We start from the raw sequence: 20,192 nt of genomic DNA, 5'->3' as shown, positions 1-20,192 counted from the left end.
AATAGTCCAGCTCTATTATATCGCACGATCTTTTAAGCCAAGCCACTGGCCCACGAAGCGAGGCAATACGCTCACCAAAAGTTTCCTTCAATAAATTTATTGTTTCGTCTTGCTAGTGCTAACGGCCGTGCACAGCACATCAATTAGCCATTAATCATTGGCCTGTAGTTGACATGAATATTATAACTGGGCTCACTTTTGATGAAATATGCACCAATGATTTCCTCTGCTCATAGATCATATCAAACAGAGACTTTTTGAGGGTGTAACGGCATATTAAACATGTTTTGTGGATCATCATTACTCCGAATGCGACAATTTTTTTTTATTAACAAACCCATTCAACCAAAAGTGAGCTTTACCGCTGAACAACATTTTCTGGTGAAAATCGGAATCGGGCGGCCAGCTCATTTTGTGTCCATTCACCGAACGTGCGACGCGCTTGATCATCGTTCGGCTTCGATTCTTACACGTGTTGGATTCCGTAAGACGTGTCTCCGCACTTTATGGTGTCTTTGAGCACATTATCTAATGGAGTAAATTTAGTAGGAACATGATTGCTTGAATTGCCGTCACTGCTGAGCGTTTACAAAGCCCAAATATTGGGAATGCGTCCCCCAAAACCTAACCAATATTGTTGTAATAAGTAAATTTGCACAATTTAGAAACGCTGATCCGAAGTAAGACTGCTGTATGAAATGGCAAGCCCATTAGAGTATAAGACAAGTAAAAGCGCCTTGTTGAAAACCACATGTCTAAAAAATATTCCAAAAAGATGGTTTCGACGAGGTGAGTTGGATTTCAACGTTCCAATATTTCCTCAGTTCGACGAACGAGTTCCCTTAGCAGTTTGAGGAGACTGTTATTGCAGATTGTCAAAATCGAACCATTTCCCTAGTCACAAATACCTAAGAAGCATTAAGAGAACGTCAATGGCAGACTGAATTTACTTCTACAAATTGAACGCATATTTTGAACTCTGACTTATAGTTAAATACATATCTACGTCGGAAAGGACTGAAGAGCTTGCTATTTCAGCTTTTGTCTCAGTAATTGCTATTAAAAACTATAGAAAAAGTTATCGTTTTAAAGTGGAAAATTTTCACATTTTCATTTTCTTGTAAAAATATGTCATTACAACTCTCCGGCTTTGTAACGGCAATATTTGTTTGACTTACAAAGCTATTTTACAATACAAACTTTACTCATCAGGTGAGGCATGGTACATATATACTATACATGCAAAAAGTAGCCGGAAAATCAAATATTTGGTGAAACAGATTATGTTTTTGAAGTCGCGATTTTTCAAATAAAGAAACTAAAATGAGAGGTTGTTTACTTACGCAATAAAATTGGCTTTCTTGCAAGTATGCCAAAGCGTATACGCAATATGGTTGAGTTTTTTGTGATTGATGGATTCAAACTTTCGTAAATAAATTTAAAATAAATTACACCAAGGTAAAAGAGTATATAGATACGTATATGTTTTTAGAACTTACTCTACTCTTAACTTACTATATTCTTGTGGTATGAAATGGAAGATTGCAGATATGTTAATTTCTCAGAAGGGAACTGGTTCGCAAAAGTTCATATATGTACATAGCTCGGAAGTAAAGTTAATTTTAAGGTGGAAAAGAGTGGATAATATGAAGTAGAACTCATGCCAACATTAAATGATATAAAAATCCATTTAAAGTTAACGCGCTCACGATGAGTGATTCAAATGTTTTGACAGCAGAACTGATTGAACAGTGAACTATTTTTTTTCAGAATTCTACTTATTGAATATTGTTTTAGGAACACAATATATATTATATTTTCGAAAAATCTTAAATGTGATCTAATATTAAGGAATATTTAAAGCAGATAGTTTTGTCGTATGTACTAATGGGTATTAATCAATATCCATTACGGAAATTTAGCGTTCATTTTTTGTAGTATCGATCTGAGATTTTGAATACGTACACACGTACCACTATAGCAAATAAGTGATATACTAACCGGCCTAAACCTAAATCTCTAATGAAAAACTTTTTTCTTTACCAAGATACTTTGGGAATAATTATTGCTCATTATAGTGCGAACATTTGGTTCAGCCAAAAAACAAGATGTTCCTTTTATTTAATGTTTTTCTTGAAATTGCTACGGTACTTTACGCCGGCAGCGAAAATTTTTCACTTTGCATACGCAACCGTTTATTATACTCTTGCAACCATTTGATACAGAGCACTATAATTTTGTTCACCTAACGGTTGTACGTATCACCTAAAATTCAACGAGATAGATATAGGGTTATATATACATATGTGCATATATGATAAGCATGACGAGAAAAGTTGAAATCCGGTTGATTTTTATGTGGTACAGACAATTGCAGTAGCACGGGCAGCTGTGGGTAAAACTTTTTTAAAAAGTGGGCGTAGCCCCGTCCTCTAATAAGTTTAAAGTACATACCTCCTAAACCACATAAGTTACAACACTCAAATTTGCTGAGAACAAATCGTATAAGAACTTCTACCTACAATGTAAAAACGGAGGATAAACCCGCTCACTCCCCATATAACGGTACAGTTAAAAACTACTAAAAGCTCGATAACTCAATAACTAAATACGCCAGAGGCATTAAATTTAACCAACGAGATGGCATGAGAGATCTCTCTATGAACTGGTGTGAAAATTGGCCAATGGGCGTGACCCACGTTTTGGTGAAATCCCATATCTGTGGACCCGACTAACCTAACCTAGGTAGCGTATATTTAGACCTCGGTATCTATAGTTGATTTTTTGTCGAAAATGTCGGTATGATATATATAAATGAAACTAAGAGATAATCATTCTCGTGTGGATGGTATGCCCTTAGGCCCCATATACTTAATATAAAAATTTTCGAACTTCCAGGTCACTTTGTACCGCATATATCGGCAGGTCAGCCATGTTTCTAAAATCAAGAGAGCGCGTTTTACTCATAACAGTGTATTTTTGTGCCTAAAATAGATAAATTTGAGCGGAAACTAGGCCAGGCCTATATATATGAATGGTTTTGCGTCTTAAAGTATTTTCCTGGCTTTGATTTCTGCAAGTTGAAAGAGTATAAAATATTCAGTTGCACCCGAACTTAGTATTCCTTACTTGTTTTTTTATATCCTTTAAAGTCATGTCGAAGGGATCCTACTTGTCAAATGAAGAGAACCAAGGTCGAGCAGGAACTTCGGTAGTGTCATGATTTGGGCACCCTTTTCTTATTATGGAAGTTCCAGAATAAGCTATGTTACAACAAAAGTGAAGTCGAAATTTACATGGGCATGTTGGCAGCAGAATTAATCACATTTCATCCAGATTAAAATCCCATCGAGAACCTTTGGAGCATTCTGGCAAAAGATTCTTATAAAAATAGAATTTGGTATTATCCATGCATCTTCGAAGAAACTGTTCAAATCGGTAAACTATAAAATACATATAGCTGCCGTACAAACTGAACGATCAAATTCAAGGTGAAGGTTTCTATATAGCATTTTTTGCTAAAAAAAATTTGTAAAGTGTATTGTTATGGGTGCAGCTGGATTTAGAGCTTCGTCTCATATGATGGTATTTGCTCATTTACTACGTTTCTCTCCCTCGACTGTAAAAGTATTAAGTACCTGCGAGCATGGATATCCAACGGAAACCCCATACCTTCTGTTGAGCTACAAAGCTTTTTTGATAGCTTCGAATCGCGATATAAAACAATAACGGCAAATTTAGTTAAATTAAGTATAAATTATAACGTAATATTGATGCTATTATTGGTAGTTTCATCGGGAACGAAGCGGCTCCGAACACCTTCAGTATAGTAGGCACTTCAAATTCTTGTAGAAGTTATGATTTCAATCAAGTTTATGACTTTACTATAAAAGTAGTCTTGTGATGCAAATATTCTACCCATATCTTACACAGTGAACATACAAAGCGACTTAATTTATTTTCAACGACTCTACTTCAATGTCTACATATGTACTACTTGTGTCTTATTATGCGCCTATTTCCTCTACATTGCTCCTCAGCAAATATTAAATATTTCAAAGGCACATATACACCCTCAAACACACACACACACACCAATAGCGCCTTATCTACGCAGACACATGGTTTCAGCGCAGAGACCAAACATGTGGCCACAGGCGCAGCCACAACAAACAACACCAAAGCCTAAGTCTAAGCTGTTTCTTAGTTACCTGCAAAATTAATTCGAATGGCTTTAGTAGCGGGCCAAGTAGAATCTAGTGATGATAACGGTGAATTGATGTGGCTGGGGGTCGGCGTTGATGCCTCCAAGCGAAAGGTGAAAATATGTGGCAATGTATATGTGTGTGAAAGTTGTTAGCTTAGGCTCAGCAGTAAGTTGTTCGTATTTTTTTGTTTGTGTAGAATTTATGTATGTAACTGTGTGCATGTTTATTCTGCGGCTGTTTGCCCTTGACTACCACGAGTGTGACAACAACAAAGGCTTTGATGAGTTCGCAATATTTTGATTGCTTTCATATCTAACGGTAAGCACTGGCCTTGTACTCAGAACATTATTCTGTCTTTCTCTCTCTCGCTTATATATATGTATGTATATACTATAAGTATGTGTTAGTGCATGTGTGGTGTTAACCCAATTTTGGAAACTTTGTTGTTTGCCAAACTGGACTTTGTTCTTCGCAAACTAAACCACATTACGGCGGCTGGCGAGATTAATTTAAAATTAGTTTATTTCGTCTTCTCACATACACACGTACGCGTCGTTTTATATGTTCTGCAATTTTATTTGCTTTGCTCTCAGCAGATTGCCACTTTATGTTGCTTCGACATAATTTGTCTGTCCCTTTTGTGCGATTTTCTAATTTTATAGCTGTAAAGTGCCTGTTCACAGCTGTTGTCAAAAATCTATGCACCTAACAAGTACTTAGCTGTATATACATACTATAGAGAAGCACTAAACTTCCCAATGAGTACACTGTAATATACACTACCCTGGAACGCATACAAAGTCTCAGCGCCGCTATGAAACTCTCCGCCACCTAATTTTGCGGCTTTCGTCATATTTTCATCATACAGTGTTAAATTTGATTTATGCACCCACTTAATTTTAATAGGCTACTTTTACCGGTCGCTTAAAATTTCCAGCGAATTTAGAGATTTCCTTGGCTTAGTTGCTGGATTATTGAGAATTGGCCGAACAAATTGTGTCTAATGGCGTAGAATTGATTAAAAAACCCAGTGATTTAATAAAAATTAGCAATAATTAATAATAATATAATTCAAATGGTTATAACTAGATATTAATAAACATATAATATATACATATATATATACATGTATATAACGGCTTCTCGAGTATGTCAATAAAAAAATCAGAGAAATACAGTTTTATAAAATTTCACCTAATCACCTGATATATTTTTATAATTTTCTTAAACTTCGATTTTTTATGTAGATCCTTGAAGTGAATTAGTGGAGATTCATTATTAGTCAACTGCGCTGATTTCAGGAGAAATGCACTTCTCAACTAATCTGAAGGAAAATATGCGACTCAAATGCTAAGAGGTCTGTAGGGTATTGGGTTATCCTGATTACGAATTTGGGCGCAAACATTTCCCAACACGTAGAGCTATTTTGTCATTTAAGTAAATGGTGGTGGTTTTACTCCTTACACCCCTTGACTGCACACAAAAAATCTTATATGTTAAAAAATTTTTACCATCGCTTTCGATTTCAGCAAACTTAGATAGAAACAGTCTCTAACATCACAGTCGCAAAATAGCTGTAAACTAGTGTTATTTGCGTATGTTAGAGATAGAGTTATGTGTCAAGCTAGTGTTAATACCTTTCTGTACATGAAGTTAACATTTAAATTTTTATAATTTGAACACCCTTGGTTAGCGAGTTCTAGCACTTTTCAATAAAAGTACTATGAGAGGGCTTAGACGCACAACATAATAATTCCATTGAAATGTTCCCTTCCATAGGAAAACATATTTTTTCGGCAAAATTCGTTTTTTTATTCAATATAGTTCCCTTTATGCGTCAAGTCCTTTTCTTCAAAAAAAGCATCACTTTCGCCGATCATGTCTTTATTCGACGAAAATTTTTCCATAGCGAGCATTCTTTTGAGATATGAAAATACGAAATAGTCGCTGGGAGCCAGATCTGGACAACACGGTGGATGTGGAAGCAAGTCGAACCAATAAAGCTATGTAAAAGTCGCTGTTGTTGCTTTTTCCTTGTCAAGGTAGTCAATAAAAATTTCTTGATACACATCCCAAAATACAGACACCATAATCCGACTGCTGCGTCTTCCCCCGCCATGGAGCTGGTACATCTTGTGTAGTCTACTCTGATGCCAAATTATTTCTTAACAATGCTATTCACAACAACAAGAGTTGCTTACCTCAAATTGATATAATATAATTCACAAACATGTGCTCTGACAACTGCCAAATTAATACATGCGCCAATTTTCGATCGCTCAAAAAAGGATCGTCTCGATTGGTCGGGGGAAATGTTAAAGAAATACGATGGCTGTGTTTCGAAACACGTCTATGAAATCATGAAAGATCATGAATCGTGGATTCACGCGAATACGCCCCGAAGTAAAGGGCAGTCGACTGCTTGAATCGAATCCAACAAAAGTTGTGCATGAGTGCCTGAAGCACTTTCAAGCAAATGTTTGTTTGTTTTTGTAGAAAACCATAATACTTATTCAACGCAGTACAGTAAATTCTGAGTGGTATACAGGCATTTGTTAATCATTTGCATTTCAAGAAATGAAGAAAACCAACCGCCAGAGACGAATCACTCTTCACCACAATGCGAGTTGTCACACATCGACTGAAACAACTGAATTTGTGAGCACTCAAAACAACGATTTGTTGAGTCATCCTCCGTATAGTTCTGACTTGGCACCGAATGACTGTAAGTAAAAAATTAACTAATAATCAACGCTTTTGGACACCTGATGAGACGGTTGCTGCGTTCGGAATGTATGTTTTGAAAAGTGCTTCCAAAATTGTCTAAAACGCATGCAAAAGTGTAAGGATCGTAAAAGAGAATATATTGAAAAATTACGTCACTACTGGAATTGGAAGTAATTTATATTATAATTTATTGTATATTTATTTGTTTCAATTATTGTAAATTTGTATCTCCCCATATGAACAGATGTGCACAATCATATAAATTGCTTTAAAATATGAAAAACATTTGGCATAAAATTATTAAAAGTTAAAAATTAGACTTAATGAAAATGAACACACCTGATTTGCTTGAGCTAGAAATGTAAAAATATACACGTCCCAACTACAATGTTGTGTTTCCAAGATTAATAAATTTTTGATTTATATCTACTTTTTGCCTGAAAGTTCTTCGAATACATAAAACTGCTAAGATTAAGACCATAATGGTGATTTGTTATTTGTTGTTTAAGTACATTTGAGACAGAAATGTTAAAAGCTTTCATTGGAAATTTATCTTAGCAACATTTGAATCAATTAAATGACGCCAATTCTGAGAAAACCTTTAAGGTACTAGGTTATAAGCTAAAGTATAATATGTCCATTTAATGTTGGGCTTGAAAATATTTCTAAATGAATTAGAAAATATGTTTTTTATATATTTATTATATTTAAATTATTTTGCAAAATATTTAATGTCTGCAAGCTTAACTTCTAAATAATAAATCACACGTCCTCTTCATAGATTTCTTTTTTCAGGAAAAGTTAATTAAGATATAATCTAATAACATGTCAAATATTTGCTTTTCCAGGCAAAACCTGTGAAAATAACCACAAGAGTTTGCTCTGTATATGTTAAGGAAACAGCAGGTACGCCAATGCGTATACGTTTCCAAAGAAACTTTGCATTTCGCAGTCTACTTTTATATACATTAGGGTGATTCAAAAAAAAAAACTTTTTTTTTTTTTCAATTGGTACTCGCAAAAATAGGTTCCTAGACACCTCTAAGAAAGCCTCTCCAAATATGAGTTTTTAATTGTAACGGGAAGGTCCTCCGCCTAACGGTTTTCTATTTTTTCTTATTATCAGATAGTAAAATTTATATCTCGCTTCCAACTACTTGATAAAATATTTTGTTAATTAGGTTTTGTAGGAAATTGAATGCTCTCAAATATGGTCTCTTATGATTTTTTCGTAAACCCAACCGTTTAAAAGATATTAACGGTTGAAATTTGACTATTTTTGGAATAATTCTTTTTTTCTTATTAATTTTATAACTCAATGAAAAAAAATTATTATGAATGATGATACACATAGTTTTGTAGGAAATTTACTGCTCTATAAAAATGGTCTACTACGATATTTCGATTAAGTTAAGCGTTTACGAGATATTCATCGTCAAACATCAATGCATATTAGGGTGGATCAAAAAAAAAAATTTTTTTTTTCGTTTGGGACTCTGAAAAATAGGTTCCTAGACACCTCTTAGAAAGCCTCTCCAAAAATCTATTCATAATAATTTTTTTTCATTGAGTTATAAAATTAATAAGAAAAAAAGAATTTTTCCAAAAATAGTCAAATTTCAACCGTTAATATCTTTTAAACGGTTGGGTTTACGAAAAATCATAAGAGACCTTTCTTGTAGAGCATTCAATTTCCTACAAAACCTAATTAACAAAATATTTTTTCAAGTAGTTGGAAGCGAGATATAAATTTTTCTATCTGATAATAAGAAAAAATAGAAAACCGTTAGGCGGAGGACCTTCCCGTTACAATTAAAAACTCATATTTGGAGAGGCTTTCTTAGAGGTGTCTAGGAACCTATTTTTGCGAGTACCAATTGAAAAAAAAAAAATTTTTTTTTTGAATCACCCTAATATACATACATATAAAAGTATATGTTCGTAGGAAGCATATATTCTTGTTTGTCTCTAGTTGAAGTTTTCAGAGCAGAATTGAAGTTAAAATGAGAATAATGGAGCCAGACTGGTAAAGGAGAAGCAAGCATATGCAAGCCGTCATATTTGTATATGCATGTATAACCGTGGTATTAGTGCGGTAACGAACACTATCTCAAAACTAAGACTCCCTTTGAAGAGCACAAGAAAATTCTCGAGAAGTCTCCAAACAATTTTCATAACACGAACTCCAAGCTTTGTTTGTATTTTTCACTAATACATGCACACATAAATATATAAATGCGTTATGATATATATTTATGTGTACTATATATATGTAGTATGGAATATTATATACATGTGCGCATATATAATTGCTTTGTTGCCGCAATTTCGTGAAAACTCCGACTGGCTTTGTTGCACACGCACAGCACCGGAGACTGGATTTCCGCTTGGTTGGCTTAATGCATTCGACGGCACTCGTGCTTGAGCTCTTCCATGTATGTGTAGAGCAGCATTTGGGCATTTCCATAAGTAATTGTCGGCATATTGCATGTTCTAATTAACTATGTATGCCGCAAAGCGCAGAAGAGTTTCAGTGGTGAATTAAACATTAGCTTTTACGGATTAGCAAATCTATTAAATGAAAACCAATTAATGCAAGCATGAATTTGTGGATTCGGAAATTTTAATTCTTGAGTGGCTTTAAAACGCATTTTGAGTTAATTAAGTGTGAAGTAGAGCAATTAATATTATTAATACTAATACACATTTTCCTTTATTTTTCGACAGATTATTGTGGATTTTTGGTGACAGTGTAAACAACTACTAAATGAAGTAATCAGGTAAGTGAAGAAACTAAATTAATTACATTTTGGTTGCAAATTTGCTTGGAAGTCATTTATTTATGAAATTTCAATATTTTATAAACAAAGTCCAGCTTTTGCTGGGAAACATGCTTGAAAAGCCAACAAAAATTCTATCAAAACTTATTAATTTCAGCTCTCAGTACATTTTTGTAATTTTTAAGATTTAAAAATTTTAAATTTAATCTTCAAGTCCCTTAGTTCTTATTTGAACCGTCCTTTATCAACTTTATTAAAATACTTTGACTTTAAAATTTTTGAATGCCTTCGGTTACAACTTTTAATACTCAAAACCCGTCAAGCCAAATAAAATATCGCTTAATACCTTTTTAATGCGCCACTTCCGTTTATTGCGAAATTATTAAGTGACACTGTCGAATGTCAGCTAAGACAGAAGTGCTTTTTGGAGAGAGTGCCACTGTGGCAGGCATTAATTCGTCGGCAGTCGCATAGGCCTTCCAGACATTCGATTAATTTTTCATTTGTCAATGTCAGCAGGCGGTGGAGTGCTTGCTGCCATGAAGTGAGGCTACGCAGTGTACGCAATGTTCTGTGTATGTTCATTCCAGTGCCTTTTGGAAGTTGAAGGTTAAGGCGCTTCTCTGACTACTGGTGGAATTTAATGGCCATCAATGCTGCCATGTAACTGTCGCGTTTCTGTCTTGTCGCTTTTGTTCCTGGCGTTCAGGCATGATGGTACTCCCAATCACGGCTTCACATTTATCGCCATTCAGCCAATGATATGACTGTTCATATAGCTCCTGAAGAGTATTAAACAATTTATCGCTCTTAATTTAAGTAAGTCTCTAGCTCCCCTTTGGATATATGACTTAATTTCTGAAAAATTGCAAATTAAATCGATAATTCTGAACTAAATTATTGTGCCTGTAAAACTTGTTTAAACTTTTTTTTTTTTTTAAGAAGCTTTTTTACAAAAAAATGAAAATTTCGCGACTTTTTTTTTTTGATTTTCAAATAGTTGTAAGCGAAAAAAATATCTTTCGTTCAAGTCCTTAAGAATTGTATCTCAAAGACCTGTGAAAAATTACATGAAGAGTGGTTAAGTAGTCCTTGAGATCGATCTTGCCAACCGATTTCAAAACCACAGTTTCGAAAAAATCGCCTTTAAAGCGACGCACTTAGCCTCGCTATCCTCGAGCCTAGTTGGCCTTGAGCGAACAAGTTCTCAAGATTGTGTCTCCAAAACTAGTAGTTGGTTCAACTTGAAAATTTAGGACAATATTCTATAGGTGTTATAGAACTTAATAAGATAAGAAAAATGTTCGACTTTTTTAAACCCGTAAACTAATGGAACCCCTTAATAAGTTTTAATCGATGATGTGAAGTATTTTAACTAGAGTTAGGAGGGGTTTTAAACAGCCCGCAACAAAATCCTTTACGATGTTCCTAAAAATGATAAAGTAATATTACAAATGCATTCTCTAATAACCACTCAGTAGTGAGATCTATAACTTATTCTCTCTCACATGCTATGATGTAAGAAAAATTTACAAATATATGTTATGAAAAACTGATAGTTTCTGAAAGTAAAACACAAATGTGTTAGATCTGCAGAAAACAGTAACAAGCTTATAAGGTGTCTGAAAAGCAAGAAAGAACTTTAAATTCACTAATGCAAATTATTTCTTACAAGAGCATGATCGGTCACTTTGTATGAGAGCTGTATGCTATAGTCACTCCATCTAAACGATTTGTTCGGAGATTGCACTGGTGCCTTAGATTAGGATCCATGGCAAATTTTTTGGAGATTTCACAGCAAACGAAAACGCTTTCCTTACAAGCAATTGATTCCAATGGTTCAGTTTGTATGGCAGCAATATACTATAGTGGCCCGATATCGACGGCTCCGACAAATGAACAACTTCTTATATAAAACAACGTGTACAAAATTTCAAAATGATATCTCAAACTGAGGTACTATCTAGGTTAGGCTTATCATTTTATATATTATACTTTATACGATGTTTCTTTTTGGGTGTTAACAACTCAGTAGACTCTCTTGAGGATATAGTAAAAATAAAATATATTCAGAAAACAGTAACGATTTATAGGGTGTCCCAAAAATAATGTTTGGGCATCAACATATGTGCTTCTGCTGTAAAAGTATATGACCTTTCATGAGCTTATTTGTAGTTTCTAACATAATCAATACAGATACACCTTGGTTGTGGTTCAACAATTTTATGATTATAAATACGTATGCTTGACGAATTTCTATACTACATGGAATGAAATATGTGAATCAGTCTTTATTATTTGACATAGTTCCCAACTTGAGCATTGAAAGTGCTGAAGCTTTTAAAATTTGCTTTTTGTATAATTTTAATCTCCTTATTTGCTTGAAATGTTTTTACAGTGAGCGAAATTTTTATAGGGTGTTCCATTGAAAACGTTTCCGGAATACCCTGGAATAGTTGCTGGCTTATTTCTGTAGACTTTAGACTTGAGTTCGTTAAATGATCTTTGGCCAACTTAAAATACCGAAGTTTTCTCAAAATCGTTCATCTCACAAAAATGTAAGTGAGTTCTTCTTTTTAATCGAACGATCGATCGCCATTCACCGTAATCCAACAGCGTCTTTTTTAAAAAATTATTATTTTTATTCTTCAAAATCTGCGCAATTTGTCTTTTCTTCAAAGTAATGCTCCATAGCCACAATACGCTTGTGACAAAATTTTTCGAATCATCTCTAACGTTTCGACGTTTTTTTTAAAAAAGTTTTCTTAAAAAAATCAATTTCTGAGCAAAATTCAAATTATCGTTCATCTCACAAAAAATAGTAAGACTTTTTCATAATCTTAAAATTCTTAATTTATTCTTCAAAATCTATGTCTTCCAAAGTAAAGTTTTTAAAGTCAACTTCCGGAACAGTTTTCATTGCGCGTAGTGATCTACGTTTAATGCCTTCAATTGACTTCCCTCGGAGCGGTTGTTTGAGTTTTCTGAATGCCAGAAGTCACACAGAGCTAAATCAGGTGAATACGGTGGTTGCAGCAGGATATTAGTTGAAAATGTGCCGAAAAAGTCACGAACTCGTTTTACAAACAGCTTTGCGCAAATAGTATTCGGCAGGAATACGGAGTGCCCACACATCGACAATCGAAGAAAACTCTCAACAAAACCTGTACTTTTGATCTGGTTTGACGTGGTTTTTTCGGTTTCGTTCCTTTGATCGTCGATTGATCGTCTGTTTCCCTGTCGTAAGCATAGAACCAAGACTCATTGCGAGTGATAATACTTTTAATGACATCCTGGTAGTCGAAAAGTGTTGTTTCACAGACGTTAACGTGACGATATTTTTCGAAAAAATTGAGTGATTTTGGAACTAATCGGGCTTTCACTTTTATTAGATCCAAATCATCTTTGAAAATGCTCATCACTGATACTTCCGATATTTCAACGATGCCGGTAAGATATCTAAGATCTCTGTTGATCATCAGTTGATGTGGATGGATGGCCTCGTTGAATAATTTGTACTAACTGTCTGACAGTCATTCTTACCTAGAACTAAATATTTCGACGAATGGGTTTTCGTGCGAAATTTAAATTAAAAAGTCTTACTATTTTTTGGAAGTATGATTGAATTATCGAACGCAATGCACTTTCATTTATAAAAATCCCAATATGGTAAATCACATTACGCATTACTTTGAGTATCCGGTGGTGTTTACTAACTCACTCAATTGCATTTTTTATCAATCAACTAAATTTTAGGAATTTCGACAATGTACTTTGGCATTATTGCCTCTTGTCGCTTTCCTGAATGGGTGTTGCTTAAGATTTTGTATTTGTATTTCACACGAGGCACTCTGTATCTCAGCATTAATCCTCCGAGTACATTTTTGTAGTTAAAAATTTCTATTAGCTAGGCGAGGATACGTATTCAAAATTGTTTAGTTGTTATCACGAATAATTTTTGAGGTAATCTGCTAATTATGGGCCAAAGGAAATATAGGGTATTTCATATCAATATCAAAACTTGATTTTATTGGAAATTCTTTAGTCATACTTTCTTCTATTCTTTTTTTTACAAACTTGTTTGACTTACAAATTGAAAGAACGCTCTTTAAATCAGAGTTTTTAACATCTTGGTTTTAATATTAAATAGTTTGAGAGGTCTCACAATAAGCTTAGCTACACCCCTCTCTGAGTGATTTGATATTTTTCATGAACAAATATGTTAATTTCAAACATCTAATGTATAGATAAATAAGTTCTAGAATTTCAACATAATTGATTTCATTTCATAGGTAATTTACTTCAAAACAGCGTTTCTTTCGCCTAATAGCAAACAATTTAATATTCAAATTCAGAAAATTATGAAGAGCAAGAATTTGCTCCTGAGAACCAAAAAGCACAATAAATTGCAAAAAAATAAATATTTCCAATTCACTTAACGCAAATATTTTCGCTTAGAATATGAAGGTAAAATTTTTACTGACGAATTCATTTCAATCAAATGGAAATATGTCACGTACTCTTTCAGCAAATCAACCTGAAGAGTGAGTATTTTTCCATATCAATAAAAGCGATATTGAAGAAAATTACGCACACAAATACAAATACAGACAATTTCAGTGGCTTTGAGGTGACTTACCTATTTATTTGATTTATATATATGTATGTATGTCTTATAGATGTGTATGTGTTTTGTGCGCTCACATGCAAATTATTGCGCCTTTGTGCCGAGCAACTGTACAAAGCGTTGCTATTTGCGCCAAAGGAAAATATGTTAATATACCCGCAGAGTCAAAGCATACAAGTATTTCCACGGTAGGATAACACACAAAATGTATATAATATGAAGAGCACACGCCTAAAGTTGCGCGGAAATGACTAACGCTCATATGTGTGCGTGCGAATAATCGACATTCCAGCTTTGTGACACACCACTTTTTGCCATTGTGCGGTAGCTCAAATATTTCGCCAAACTTAAATTAAAATATATTTAGCATTATTTTGGCATTAGAGGTGAGGGTGTGAATATAAGGGAGTATCATATGTGGGTGCAGTCATACTTCTTATACTCACTGTACTAATCATTAAACGAAAATAAATTTTGTAGCAGATAATGGCACTCATGCTGGATTCTACGCGGCGGTCCAATCAACCGCTACTAATAAGATTAGCTCCAGAAGGAGAATTTCGAGCCCACATCGCGCTTAGAGTAAGTCGTGAAAGTGCTTAGAAGAAAGAAAGTATCCGTTTCTAAGCGTGTTATAAGACTTTTTGTATGATACAATACCTTGGGCATGTATAATTAAATATCACCAATCTAATTCCAGCGCTGGGTTTAAAAATTAAATATATACTCACTCACGTACACACAAATGTAAATACGCGATAAAATGTGGATAATGCACCCCACTGTACCTGTGCTCTCGCGAGGGAAGGCAAAGTACGAAGTTTTATCAAAACGGAAGTACACACGTGCGCACAGCAAGTGGTGAGTGTGTGCGAAATTTCTGAAATTTTTGATCAACCTCATAACCGGAACAAATTGTTATAAAGGTGGATTTGCACCGATGGTGGATTAGCGTGAATATTGACGTGAGCGCCAAAGGGCCTGCTTTGCAAACGCGCGTATCCTCACACAGCGTTTGTTATGTGAATACACCAATACATACATGTAGCTTCATAAGAGAGGTTTAATATTATTGATGTATGTAAATGCGCTTCGACGCAGGAAGTTGTGAGGGCGTATCAGGAGGATTGAATGTGCTGGGTTGTTTAATTTAACAACGTACATACGTATAATGAATATGTGTGCACCTCAATGCTTCAAATTTTAATCTTAAAGACGCTTAGATATTTATTATTGAATGTTTTTAGGGAAAACATGCCAAAGAATGAAACTATGAGAAAAGTTCTTAATGTCAAAAGATGTATGTTTTTTCTTACTAAAACTTAAAATCTTTTAAGAACTAAGGTTAAACCAGACAGTTAACTTGGTTCAATAACTTAAACGAGTACAGCAGGTTTTCGGATGCTTGATTTCTTGAGGGCTTAACCTACTATACAATTTTAAAAATCATTTTGTTTCACCCAAAAGCTATGGAATGGTCTTATGACATAACATTATCTACGAGGTGAAATGGTGATATTTTAATCCGCATCTTATCCACATGCTAGAAGATGTTTTAAGGACAGCGAGGTAGTACATGTAGTTGCTGGCAGAACAGGATGAGATGGAATGCATTAGGGGAAAGCAGGATCACCAAGATCATTTTTTGTATGCATAGAGAACAAGGAAAAGAGGTTAACTTTTTACTTACACAGCAACAGATCACAGGCCAGTCAGAAGTCTATTTTTACGGCCATCAAATGCAAGGGTTATAGATATTATTAACAATCAGCAGATCACTCCATTTGCAATCCCACTTGGGAAAAGAGAACACGAACATTTAATATTGAGTAGACAAAATCGTCGCTTCGTATTTTGTCAATAGATGTCGTTGCAGTCGTGTATCTCCAGTGCTACCAAACACTTTGTGTCATACCATATAGTGTTGGAAAGGTGAGACATTTTCATTTAACCAATAAAAAAATGAAAAAAGTTACAGCTGTTCAAAAATGAGTGAAAATAATATAGGAATTCGCTACATTTTATTTTTGTATAAAAAAGGAAGAATGGCATGGCTTTCGCAAGCCACCCATGAAATTTGTAAAGTTCACGAAGATGATGCTATATTAGTTCGTGTAGCACATAAATGGTTCGCTCGCTTCCGTTCTGGAAATTTAAATGTGAAAGATGTACCTCGCTCTGGTTGACCTATCCTTGAAAAATCGATGAAATTAAGAAAAAGAAGGAAAGTTAACATTCATCATCAAACAGTTTTGAACCATTTAATAAAAGCGTGGCTACAAAAAGAAGCTCAATGTTTGGGTATCCATGAATGGTCTGCGAAAATTTTAATAGACTGAATTAACATTTGCGATTCTTTGCTAAAACCAAATGATATGGAACCATTTCTGAAGCGAACGGTAACAGGAGACGAAAAAAGGGTCAAATACGACAATAATGTGCGAAAAAGATCATGGTCCAAGCGTGGTGAAGCTCAACAAATGGTCACAAGACCAGGATTGATACTTCGAAAGGTTATGCTGAGTGTTTGGTGGAATTAGAAAGAACTATCCGCTATGAGCTGCTGCAGTCTAGTCTAACGATTGATTTTACATTTTACTGTCAATGAGATTGAAGATCAACAGAAAGGGCTGCATCTTCCATTAGGATAACGCTAGACCACACTCATTTTTAATGACTCTGGAAAAAGTGGGAGAGCTTGGCTGAGAAGTATTGATACATCTACACTAATATTATAAAGAGGAAAGATTTGTACCTATTTTTGTATGTTTGTATGTTTGTAATGAATAGGCTCAAAAACTACTTGGCCGATTTAAAAGATTCTTTCACCAATAGAATGCCACATTCTTCCAATTTCACATAGACTACATTTCATTTTGAAAAAAATTAGGGATCCTTGGTAAAATTTGAACAATGTAACCGAAGGTGTAGAAAAATGAGTCTTAAAACGTCTTTCGTTGAATGCGCTGCCGAAACTATTAGCGATAGAACAAAATAATGTACAACAATATTGAAGAACATTATAATGTCTACAAAAAACTCCGCGGTACACTACAACAACTTTTTTCATTTTAAACATTAATGAAAATGCTAACCAAATTCAAACGATGCTATTTATGTGTTTATATTAATGTGTATTTCAACTCAAAGAATACAGTACAGCCAGTGGAAACACCGCCAGCAAAAAAATTAACATTGACGAGTTTTTTCTCAACTTTGTCAGTGATCCGTTTACGAGAACGTTGCTCTATTCGGAAATACCTTGATATTATACCTGGAATGCATCGTCGAAGAAATAGTTGCGCAGAAAGCAAGGCCAACCAGTAGATTGAAATCCAGATGTGTTCTCAACTAATGCATTAGGACGAATTTACACAATCCACCCGAAAAACGACGATTGTTTCTACCTTCGGTTGCTATTGATTAAAGTACGCGGTTCAACTTAATTGGAGTCATTGCTTACTGTGAATGGTACGGTGTGTGCAAGTTTTGGGGAAGTAAGCCAGCAATTACAATTGCTGGAACACGTTAATCACTGGAATGAAAATGAAGTTCGCACACTTTTCGCGATAATCATTTCGACATATCAGCCTTCAAATCCGCGTCAATTATGGGATACGAAAAAAAAGACATTGCCGAAGACATTTTATGTACATGGCCTTCGCTAAAAATTGGAAATGGTAGAATTTCGGTTGATACTTCCGGTGGTTCGATATCAATTCCATCTTCCCTTTGTCAATTCACGAAAGATGAACTCATCATAAATGTTCGGACATTGATCAAATTATCGTAACTACGATTTCTTAAGTGCACGCGCAATTTTAGCTGCCAAAAATACCGATGTTGTTGACTTAAGCTGGAAGATTCAAAGTCAAATTCCGGGACACTTGCGCTCATACAAATCGATCGATCGTCTTGACAATGAAGACGACGCCGTGAATTATCCAGTGGTATTTTTAAATTCTTTGGACAGGCTTGGTATGCTACCGCATCATTTGCGTCTCAAAGTAGGATCGATCGTTATTATATTTCGCAATCATCATGCTACGAAACTGTGTAATGGAACCCGACTGATTGTGACGCACCTATCGAATACAAGGGGCAGAATGCTTGATTCTACGAATTCCTTTGAGTTCTAACGATTTCCCCTTTCAGTTCAAACGTATTTCGTTTCCAATGAAAATTGCATATGAGATGACAATCAACAGGACCTAAAGATAGTCGCATAGTGTGAGGCATAAATTTGGAAATGGTATGTTTTTCACACGGCCGTGGCGTGCTCACGAGTTGAAAAACCATCTTTTCTGTACACCGGAGCAGAAACCAAAAAATGTTGTTTATCAAGCTGCGTTACATTGAAAAAAAAAAACAAAAATTAAATGATAAATTTAACTTTCTTTTCATTTCAAAACACATAATTTCACGCAGGACAACGGCTGCGGGGTCAGCTAGTCTACCATATAGCCCTGACATTGCAACATCAGACTATCATTTGTTTCGGTCAATGCAGAATTCCCTACGTGGAGTAAAGTTGGCTTCAAGAGAAGACTGTGAAAATTACTGTTTTTCGCCGAGAAATAATAAAAGTTAGCTTAGAACAAAAGAGAATTTTGGAAAAATCCTCTAGTATGGTCAGTGCTCACGAAGATGATTAAGAAAACAGTCTAGGCGGCGATTTAGTGCAGTTCGCAGAGCTGCTGAAAACAGATGTGGCTACTGTTATTGACAACAAGAAACAGGAGCCTCTGAAGCAGCAATATTATAAACTTTTATTAAATAGTTCTTTAGAATTGTGTTTCCCAAACTTAGAAATTGCTTTGCGAATTTACTTATGTCTCATGATCACTAACTGAGGTGGCGAACGTTCTGTTTCAAGATTAAAACGTATTAAAAATGAATCAAGGAACACGATGGGCAAGGAACGTCTACATCATCTCACTTTGTTGAATATAGAGCATGACTTGCTTAAAGAAGTCGATACTGAAATTATTATCTCTAAATTTGCCCATAATAAATCCAAAAATGTTTATTTGTAACAATTTTGTTTTATTTAGTACCGTAAACTTGAGAACCTCTAGCAAACCAAGGGCCCCTTGACATAATTTGCTACAGGCCCCGCGCTAGTTTAATTCGGCTGTGTTGGGGAGGCCTGTGCTTGACACGAATTTTAACAGACTCTGCGGCCTCATTGTCGACACCTTCTCCAGTGTATCATACCATTGGGACCCCAGATGAAAGTGTTAACACGATAAGAAAAAAAAACGTATTTGAAAGCCTGAGTTCAAAGTCTGGAACATAATCTAGGAGTTTGCATTCTCTTCAGTCGTAAATGAAAAGTTAATCAAGATATAAGTTAATACATAAGAGTTGCACTTCATATTGTTTGTCAGAATGAATGAATATTGCTATAATACTTTATAATATTCTGCCGACGCATGAGTTCGTTGCCCAGCCACTGCGGCCAGCTGTGATGGTGTAAGCTGACACGACTTGCCGGATATAGCAGCTGAGCTTTTAGGTTAAATTCAATTTCTATAACACTTTCATTTTTAAATTTGACTTTCAATAAACATATTTGCTGCAGCTTTGCCGTAATAATATTTGCCTTATTATTGCTATAATCACTGAGCCCCAATACGAGCGACCAGAGAGTGAATCGAAGCTCCCAACATCATCATAAGAAGACTTTGTTTCAACCAACACTCAGACTGACTACGAGATACTCTGGACAGCCACAGACTCCGCTGGACCACATCGAAGCTGACACGCGCTGTTAGGCATTCTGCGACAACGCGGGACAGCAACAACTTAAGTTTTATACGTATATATATCGTCGCCTAATATGCCAAA

The 20,192-nt window shown here is 35.0% G+C and overlaps 1 protein-coding gene across 3 annotated transcripts in view; it reads left to right on the top strand.

Moving 5' to 3' along the window:
• LOC126756216 (zwei Ig domain protein zig-8) overlaps positions 1-20,192 on the top strand; it is a 338,607-nt gene that overhangs the window by 108,439 nt on the left and 209,976 nt on the right. For all 3 annotated transcript variants that reach the window (XM_050469112.1, XM_050469111.1, XM_050469109.1), the window contains one exon: positions 9,663-9,715. The gene's annotated coding sequence lies outside the window, so the exon portion shown is untranslated. The remainder of the gene's footprint in view (positions 1-9,662; positions 9,716-20,192) is intronic.

The sequence above is a fragment of the Bactrocera neohumeralis genome, chromosome 4 (assembly GCF_024586455.1).
Source record: "Bactrocera neohumeralis isolate Rockhampton chromosome 4, APGP_CSIRO_Bneo_wtdbg2-racon-allhic-juicebox.fasta_v2, whole genome shotgun sequence".
NCBI classification, from domain to species: domain Eukaryota; kingdom Metazoa; phylum Arthropoda; class Insecta; order Diptera; family Tephritidae; genus Bactrocera; species Bactrocera neohumeralis.
Note: the sequence above shows the minus strand (reverse complement) of the source record. Positions and strands in the feature narration are given on the sequence as shown.